General features: G+C 34.0%; 1 long non-coding RNA gene across 1 annotated transcript; it reads right to left on the minus strand.

The window, feature by feature from the left end:
- Positions 1-731: 731 nt before the first annotated feature.
- On the minus strand, positions 732-9,484 carry LOC120099709 (uncharacterized). The gene is made up of 3 exons (XR_010062047.1): positions 8,429-9,484; positions 2,553-2,727; positions 732-900 (listed from the first exon to the last, which is right to left on the minus strand). It is a non-coding gene; the product is annotated as an uncharacterized LOC120099709 (long non-coding RNA).
- Between the last annotated feature and the right edge of the window lie 1,001 nt (positions 9,485-10,485).

The raw sequence follows: 10,485 nt of genomic DNA on the forward strand, positions 1-10,485 counted from the left end.
AATTGTATGTATAAACACACACACACACATATATACATATATACATATATACATATATTTGCCAGAAGCTGAAAAGAACCCAGATGTCCCTCAACAAAGAAATGGATAAAGGAAATGTGGTATATTTACACCCTGTATTCTAAGCTATCAAAAACAATGTTTGCATAAAATTCTTAGGATGGAATTAGAAATTATCATTCTGTGTGAGGTAATAACACAAATAATATAAACTAATTGGAAGTGTGTATCAACCCAAAAGTGTGGAATTCATAAGAAAGAATCCACAGGTCATATGAAGCCCAAGCTAAAAGAAGACCAAAATGTGGATGCTACATTGTTTCTAAGAAGAAGGAACAAAATATTCATGGGAGGAAATACAATGATAAAGAGTCAAGCAGGGACTGAAGAAAGGGTCAACCAGAGACTGTCCCACGTGGGGATCCATCCACTATGCCGCCACCCAATTCAGACTTCATTGCTGATGCCAACAAATCCTTGCTGATAGAAATCAGATATGGATGTCTCCTGAGAGGCTCTGACAGATCCCTACTGATATAAATGAGGATGGTTGCAGCTAACCATTGGATTATACATGGGGGTTTCAATGGAAGTTTTAGAGAAAATACTTAATGAGCTGAAGGGATTTGCAAAACCCCAGGAAAAACAACACCACCAACCAACAAGACCACACCAGAAATTAGGGGGATTAAACAACCCACTACTGAGTACAGTTTGAGGAACCAATGATTCCAGCCACATGTGTGGCAGAGAAATGCACTGTCCAGCATGATTGGAATTAAAATCCTTTAATCCAGTGAAGACTTGTTTCCCCAGTGTAGGGTAATGCCAGGGCATTGAGGTTGAAGTGAGTTGGTGGAAATGGGAACATCTTCAAAGAAGCTGGAAGGGGGGTTTATGGGAGAGGGAGGAAAGGAGATACCATTTGAACTGAAAATACATAAAATATTCAGGAAAATTATTAAATAAAAATGACATTATGTCTCCTTAAATTAATAGTAAAATATCATTTCCCATTTCTGATATTGGCTCAAATATTAGAGTTTGGCATTAATTTCATTTGCTCTCTTTTGCTGTCTATAATCAATATGTCCCTTTTTGTTATGACTTATTTAAACAAAACTGTATTTTACAATTTAAAGAAATATAGAATGAAAAAAAATACTGACATCATTTGTGATTCAAAGACAGTAACAATTTTACTATATTTCCCTTTACTAAAAGTTAGACATTTCCTTGAAGAAACTCAGATGGATAATATCTAAATTAGTTTATAGGAATGGTACATCAAGTAATTTTTGTTAATAGCGTCAGACAGGAAATGATTCTAATATTTATGCATTATGGTAGTTGATTATGGAACACACTGAATGTTCTTAGATTTTGTAATAATGTATATAAATCATTAATTCTTAATGTTTGTTTACAGAAGGAAGTTATCAACAAATACATATATATATGTATAATGTGGCACTCGTTTCTAATATAAATAGAGCATATTAAATATATAATTTATGAAGTAAAGGTGAGAAAAATAAGATCTATCATTGATTCTACCTACAGTTGGAGTTAATATATGATTCAGGGATCCATATATTTCTTTCTAGACATCTAATGAGATAAAATTAGTGTGGAAAAAGCTAAAACTGCAATTAGCATGTTTGATCTAGTATACATATTTAAAAATTGCTTTTGAAAAAATACTCAGAAAATATTTTCAAGGTTATATATACGCATATACAAAAATTCACTGTGTCTATAAATTATCAATATCACTCAAGCTACTTTCTCTTGTCTTATTATATTTGAATTATAAAATATACATGTATATGTATGTATGTATACTCACACAGGCACACTCACACACACAAACACACACACAACAATACTTCTAAAAATTTGAAACAAATTAGTAAAAAATAGTCTTTCAGAGAAAAGTAATGAAAAAGGATGAACTAAATTCCAGTACTCCCAAAAGTGTACATTCTAGCATATAAAACTTTGCCTTATAATTTTTAGAAAAATACGTATGTGGCCAATATATGTAATCAGATCCCATTTGGACTTATTACTCAGAGTTAAAGTAGATATTGAAATTGAGTGGGAATAATATTAAATAAGAAGATTTAGCTATACTTTTTCAATTATACAAAAAAATCCGAGAAATAGTTAAATGACACAACATGTAAAATTGCTTTCTATTAAGCATTGATATCTAAGTGTTAGTCTTCATAGTCTATATAATAGAGAGAACTAAAACTCACAAATTGTGTCCTGGCTTAAATACAATTTTCTTGGCTTCTGAATATACACAGAACCAATCAATACAATGAAAATGGATAGATGTTGTGTTACAAAAAGTAAATGACCTTTTGTTTATTTATTCTGTATGAATTTATATTTGTAGCATTTCTTCCCATGTTTCTGTTGGATATTTTATAAATCCTTACTTTGGTGTGCTTGGTGATTAAATTTATCTGAACATGGCTGAATATGTCAATATAGTAGAATTGGATTCTTGGGGCAGAGAATACCTTTGCGTTAAACCTGGTTAAAATGAAATGGTGGTCACAGTGTGCACAACCAAATAGAAGGTAAGAAACTGTGGCTTCGGGTACCCATTTCTTTATGAGATTTCACTTTGTAGTGTTGGAAGAATTGTTCCGTGATATCAAGAGATCGTGCAGCAAACAGTCCTTTTCTTTATTCCTGTTATGAAAGCAAAATTTGTTGTTTTCAGTTCCTTCAGAGAGCTTGCTAGGTGACTAGATCAATCAGGAATTTGGGAAGAGGGACTTAGATATGCAAAATATATTTTTGGTATTGGAGTTTTTCTAGGTACTTTAGGGAACTAACTTCATAAGATTTGGAATATAATCAGACAAGAGCATGTTAAAGATGTAGACAAGAACGGGGTGTGGTGGCACAGGCCTTTATTCTTAGCACTGGGGAGCAGAAGCAGGCAGAACTCTAAGTTCAAGGCCAGATTGGTCTACAGAGAGAGAAAGAGAGAAAAGGTGAGAGGGAGAGTGAGTTCTGGTACTGCCAGGGATATAAAAGAAACAGTGTCACAAAAATGTTCAAGAATAAGTTCTGAATTATACAGAGAAAAATTCTCATTTTATTTTAGTAAGATGTTAATAATTTTTTCTTGATTCTAATGAAATCTCTTAGCTATAAAATAATGTGAGGCACCAAAAATGTAAGAAAACGTGTTATACATCACTATTCCCCTTACACTATAAGTTGAATTATTATTAAATAAACCTATGTAAATACACTTTGAAGGCTTTTCTGTGATTAGCTAAAGGGCTTTTACATTGTGAATTAAGAATGTTGGATTTCAGGCCATATTGAATTGTCATCACTAAGGTGTAGAAGCATATTAAGCATACAAAATCATATATAAAATTTTGCACAATAAAGAATGAGAACCTTTAATTGGTTTTCCTCTAATGTCAACACCTTCTTTTTGTTGGAGTGAAGATTGGATGATTTGAACTAATTTTATGAGAAATACAACCTGCTTTCAGAAGATAAGTAACAGAGAAAGATGAGGAAAAACATATGCTAAGGAACAATGAACTGGGATAGAGTATTCTATGTAATACATAGAACAATAAGTTTGACCCATCTGTTACTGGTAAGGTGGGGACTTCATTACGCATATCTATGTACTTAAAAATGTTTTCTTTTCCTTCTTAAGTTTGTATGGTTGCTATGAAAACTATGGGTTTTGTGTTAAGATCTTTGCATATTTAATGATAGTTTTGAAATATTAGTGTTATAATCAAAAGCCGTGCTTTGTACATACTTTTTAAGCAAGAAAAAAGAGAAGTGTCTGCTTGGGTATTATGAAGAAAGTTACTATGTTAAACATGAATTAATTTTTCTGACATATACCTTCTCTTCATCTACCATGCTTGTTGATGAAACCTTAGCACATAGGAATGAATAGTAACCATCTTAGTATAGTTTCAGGATTTTATTGTTTCTTGTTTGCCATGTGCCTTTCTTTAAAAAGGCTATCTCTTTTCTAAGTCTCTGAATTTAATTGGAGAGGTTTTCAATAACTTCTAGTCCGTTTTTAATTCATATAACCGGTCTTTGGTGTTGTTATTGAATTTTATGACAGTAACTTCTTAATGTTATTTTGAAGGTTATATATATATATATATATATATATCCAAAATATTTTATAAAAATATTAAATTTTTAGTGTAAGTAACACTTAGTGATGGACAATTTTATAAGCATTCTCTAAAGTATTGAATATTCTACATTTTAATTAGTATTAAAACATTATAAATACCACATCCTTTATTAACCTTAATGTACACTGATCTAGTTAACATAACCACAAATTTTTATCTTTGAAATTTTTTTCTTAGTTTGTTAGTAATTAATCTTGACTTCTCTATTTGAGCTTTCTCATCATTATTCACAAAAAATCTATTGTTGTTTTATTGAGAATATTAAGGAATGTTCATTGATATGTAGATACCTTAGAATATGACAATATACGAAATGGTATTTCATTAAGCCCTAGGAAAACTAAACTATCATGGTTTCAGGAAAATAAATGTAACTAGAAAATATACCGAGTAAGGTAGCAAAGACTAAGAAAGGCAAATACCAGGTGTTCTTTCTCATATATATCATTGAATCTCCTTCTAATATACTTGTATTTATGTGAAGCTGTGGATGGTTTGAGTTTATTTAACTGATATAGGTCGCAGACATTAGAAAGTTGGGTTTTAAACAGTGTGCCATGGAAGATATTGAACATGTGGGATATGGATGTAGAAGTAAGAATAATGAAGAGAGAAGAGTATAAGTGGTGAGGGAATTAGGACAGGAAGGAACAAAGAACTGAAAAAGCGAGGATGAGGTTGAATGTCAACAAGAATAAAATAAGACAACCTGTTACTTTATAGGTTAGGTTAAAATAAATATTAAAATTTAAAACTAATACCATTATGTTTAATGCTATATACATCATGTTTGAGGAAAAATGCCAGCAAGTGATATCAAAATTGAAATAATATATTTATCTTATTTGATCTTAGTCAAATTATCCATAATTATTTGGTAAAAACATCATTTGTCTGCCAAATTTATTGTACCAATTAAAAAATTGCCTGTGATATAATCAAACTTTATGATAGTAGACAATTTTTATTATTAGGTCAATTTTTAAAATCTGTGATTTGATCTATGTTTTAAGTTTCTTTTTACTTAAATTTGTTCCTCCTGACGTTCACACATATTAAATTATCATTTTCAAAGTTGAATACTACTATAAAAATATGATCCAGCAGGGTTTTTGAAATTGCTCAATTATAAGTAATATTATCCGTAAACTACAGGACATTCTCCACTAAGCTCATAGAGACAAAGAAGATACACAAGAAGAATGCCCCAAGTGCATATGATTGAGTCTCATGTAGAATGGGCATAAAATTGTCTAGGAGGCCGATTGAGGGAAGGAACTAGATGGGAGATGGAAGGAAGAGGAAAATGGATCCTGTGTGGGAAGGGAGAGGAGATATGATCCGATAGTCAGGAGAAGGAAAGGAAATCTTGAACTTTTAGAGATGAGGAGGTAGGGGAAATCTCCAGGAAGAGAAAGAGTCCGGGATAATGGAGGTACCCACGAATCAATGGGGGTTACCTAAGCTGTGACTTACATTGGTGATATGGAACATTTAGAGGCCAACTCCTGTAGCCCGGAAGGACACCAGTGGAGGGATAAAGACACAAATACAACTACAAAATTTCTAGGCAAAATTTTTCAAGCCTAAAAGAAATTCAGGGCCGCATTCTAGGGTCTATGTTCTCCTTTGCTTTATTGATTTCTGTTAATTTTTGTATAAAATAAGGATTTGGGAGATTATCATTAGAAGTAGGTATAGAATATTTATATTGTTATATTCACACTTTAGCTGGGCCCACTTTGTTGCCAATATCATTGCAAAAAATAAAATTGGAAAACAGTATTTTTGAGTAAACATTCAGGAATATATATATATAAAGTCCTCTTTCAAAGAATGTACACTAAGAAAATGTAATACAAAATTCCTTCAATTAAACGTCTGGACAGAAAATACTGGTCTTTCGGAAACCGAGACAAACTAGGAGCTTGAACTGTATGTCTCAGGAATGGACGTGGAAGTGGAATTATTATCCTGAATAATCTCCTCCACACCATGTTCCTAGATCTTTTTTACCCATGCCAAGCCCCTTACCAACATTCTCTATTCCAAACATGTAAGTACTAATGAAGCAAAGAGAAGTCTCTAGGTTTACAGATATATAGTATGTAAAGTTTTCCAGTATGTCACAGGAGACACTATTGGAAAGGCACCCTCAAATTCGTCAATGGGAAAGTTCAGTGAGTCTTGGGTAGGGAATGAGTGGGTTCTCTGAATAAATAGCCTTGATCTGAGCCTTCCACACATTGGAATCATGAGCTGCATTCTTGTCAGAATCATCTGGACTTCCCTGCTTGATATGGTTCCTGTAAGTAAGAGAGTTTATATAATCAATTTATTCATTACAAAAGCCAGTTGTTGGGAAGGGCACAGTTGTTCTTCTCAGAGCTTGTGGCTTTTATTCTTTTTGCCCTGAAGAAAAGGTCCAAAGAAACAAAGGAAAGACAAGTATTATCTCCTCAGCTCATTGTAAACGCCTCCATGCTTTGGATTCCTATTGTGCAATTTGTTTATCACACTGATATCTGAAGGAGAAGAGCTTCTAGTTACGACATCATCATCTCAGTCTTTCCACTAGTATTACTCTGAATACCATTCCCTGACAGTGACTCTTTAGATTTCTGACTCAATAGGTTTGATTAGGTGGCAGATTTCTTTTCTTTCTTTCATTTTTTTTAATTTCTTATAAAATTATATTGCTTTTTTAATTGGATATTTCTACATTTGCATTTCAAATGTTACTTCCTTTCCCAGTTTCTTTTCCATAATTGCCCTATCCAATTCTGCTCCCCTTCTTCTATAACCCACCTTACTGCTCCCTGACATTGCCTTGAACTTGGAGTCAAACCCAATGGCTTCTCCTTCCCTTGGTGACCCCAAGACCATCCTTTGTCACATATGCAGTTGGAGCCATAGTTCTGTCCATGTACAGTCTTTGAATATTGGTTTAGTACCAGAAATCTCTGTTTTTTTTTTTTTTGCATTGTTGTTATTATGGTGTTGAAAGTACCTTTAGCTCTTCTAATCCTTTCTCAAATCCTACCAACAAGATGTCCATTTTCAGTTCACTGGCAGCATAGACTCCTTAGCTTCATCACTCTTATCTACATTTGGTTGCGGAGAGAGAGAGAGAGAGAGAGAGAGAGAGAGAGAGAGAGAGAGAGAGAGAGAGAGAGACACAGAGACAGGGACAGAGACAGAGAGTGTGTGTATGTGTGTGTGTGTGTTTGTGTTTGTGTTTGTGTGTGTAGAGCTAAACAATGAATTCTCAACTGAGGAATATCAACATCCTTAGCCATCAGGTAAATGGAAATCAAAAACAAAATCCTGAGTTTCCATAGCACAGCAATCAGAATGACTAGGATATAATTGGTCCCTTGTACAGCTATGGTGTTTGGTGGATTTTTAACAAGGATTCTGCGCAACAAAGTTAAGAATTTAGAATCCACAAATGACGAAGCCATATAGACTCCATTCTATTCTTATGAACCTACTGAAGTAGAAGATTCACTTGACTTCAAGCCACTCCTCTCCCAGTCCATGTAATGAACTTTATGTTTGGACTGAATAAAGAATCATGGTAAAACATCCAAAACCCTCAAGTCTGGCCATGGAAACCCTGGAAGGTAGATATTAGAGAACTGCTATCTAATGCTACCGCAGAACCACATTATAGTCTATGTTGTCCTTTGCTTTACTAATGTGTGGTAATTTTTGGATAAAAAAAGGATTTGGGAGTTTGTCATTTACGTAGATACAGGATATATACACTGTTATATTCACTTTAGTACTGGGCCCCCTTTTTTTCAAAATCAGAGCAAAAAAATGGAATAGGATAATTGAACATTTGAGTACACATTCAGCAATATATATAAAGTCCACTATCAAGGAATGTACACTAAGAAAATGTAATAAAATATTCACTCAATTAAAGATCTGTAGGGAAAATACTGGCTATTAGAAAAGAAAGATATCTGAGGAAATTGAATTATAGGCCAGAGGAATGGAACTCGGAATAAAATTATTATCCAGTAGAATCTCCTGCACTCCATATTCCTAGATCTTAGGGACCCATGCCAAGCCCCTGACTAACCTTCTCCATTCAGAGCATGTAACCACTAGTGAAGCAGACATAAGTCTCTAGCTTAAGAGAGATGGAGTACGTAAAGCTTTCCACTGTGTCACAGGAGACATACCTGGAAAGGACACCCTCGAATCTGGTAAATGTAAGGAAAGCTGTTTAGCAGGTAGGAGATGGCAGTTCTCAGTGACATCATAAATAGGACCTCCATGAAAAATCTGTTGTAACTAGGAGAGCCCTAGCTTCTTCTGTGATGTAACAATTATTGTCCTGACAGGAACTGACTCTCACATATTACCTCATTACCTCTCTGGTTTGCTAATTTGCCACTAATTCAGAGTAAACAGCCATTTGGGAGTGAGAACAAACAGGATGAGGAGATCAGAGATGTGAAGAAGGAACCTGGCCTTCTGTCTTTGTATGAAAAAAATGAAGAAATAAGTGGTATTTTGAAAAGTTCAGAGAGCCCTTGGAAGGGTTGGAGTGGTATCGCTGAAGAGATAGACTTGATCTGAGACTTACACATATGAGAATCAAGAGCTGGAAGCGTCACAGAAGCATCTGGAATTCCCTGTTCTTATGGTTCCTGAATGTCAAAGGGTTTATATCATTCATTTCTTAATTGCAAAGAATAGATTTTGAGAGGGCACAGTTGTTTTTCTGAGAGCTATGGCCTTTATTCTTTTTGCCCAGAAGAAAAAGGTCTTAAGGAAGGAGGTAAAGACAAGTATTGAGTACTTAGCTCAGAGTAAACTCCTCCAAGCTTTGGATACCTATAGTGCATTTTGTGTCTGACACGGATATTTCGGAGAAAGAAGTGCTTCTAGTTGAGACTTCATCATCTTTGTCTTTCCACTAGTATTACTCTGAATACCAATTTAGAGATCTGAGTAAATAAGTGTGATTAGTTGGCAGTTTTCTTTACTTTTAAATCTTTCTTTTTTAAATTTTTATCAAATTATAGTGTTTTTAAACTGGATGAGTCTATATTTACATTTAAAATATTATGTCCTTTCTCAATTTCCTGCCCATAAGATCACTACCTGTTCACAATCCCTTCTTCTCTAACCATAATTCTGCCCCTTGAAATTCCCTTGAACTGGGAGACAAACCTAGGTAGGACCAAGGCTTCTCCTTCCATTGGTGCCCATACTCTGCCACATATGTATTTGGAGCCATAGTTTTATGTTCATTGTTTGAATATTGGTCTAGTACAAGAAAGCACTGGGTCATTGACAATATTGTTCTTTTGGAGTTAACAACACCTTCAACTATTGTAATACTGTCTCAAAAACTACCAACAAGATGTCTGTTTTCAGTTCACTGGTTTGCCACTAACATTCACTTCTGTATTTGACATGCTCTAAATGTGTCTCTCAGGAATTATCTATATCCAGTTCCTGGTAGAATGCACTTCTTAGCTTCATAAATCTTATCTAGTTTTGGTGGCTGATTTCATATATATATATATATATATATATATATATATATATATATACATATATATATATCATATACATATGAAATATATATGATATATATGTATATACTTTTGGTGGCTCCAACAGTTATGAAGTTAGGGGGAATTTTAAAATGGATTCAGTGCAACTAGGTCAAGAATGTAGAGTCCACAAATTGCATTGGCAAATAGATTCCCTCCTGTCCTTATGAAACTATTGAAGTGGGGGTTTCCCTGGTCCTGAAGCCATTCTTATCAATTCCCATCCTTCTCTATCTTATGTTTGGCCTCAAGAAATATTCATGGTAAAACATTCAAAAATCTCAAATCTAACCCAGAGACACTGGAACAGAGATATTGAAGAACCGATATCGAAAGGGACCTGAGAACCAAATTCTGTACGCCATGTGGTCCTATGCTTTACTGATATGTGGAAATTTTTGGATGAAATAGGAATTTGGAGTTTACCACTTGAAGTAGATACACACAATTTACACTGTTATTATCACTCTAGAGCTGGGCGCCTTTGTTGCGAAAATCATTGCAGAAAATAGAAGTGGAAAAGAGAATTTTTGAGTACACATTCAGGAATATGAATAAAGTCACCTATCAAGGAATATACAATAAAAATTGAAATGCACATGCATTCAAATAAATGTCTGTAGGGAAAATACTGGCCTTTGGGGAACAGAGAAAACAAAGAAAATTGTACT

Source organism: Rattus norvegicus, assembly GCF_036323735.1.
Source record: "Rattus norvegicus strain BN/NHsdMcwi chromosome Y unlocalized genomic scaffold, GRCr8 chrY_unlocalized_11, whole genome shotgun sequence".
NCBI lineage: Eukaryota > Metazoa > Chordata > Mammalia > Rodentia > Muridae > Rattus > Rattus norvegicus.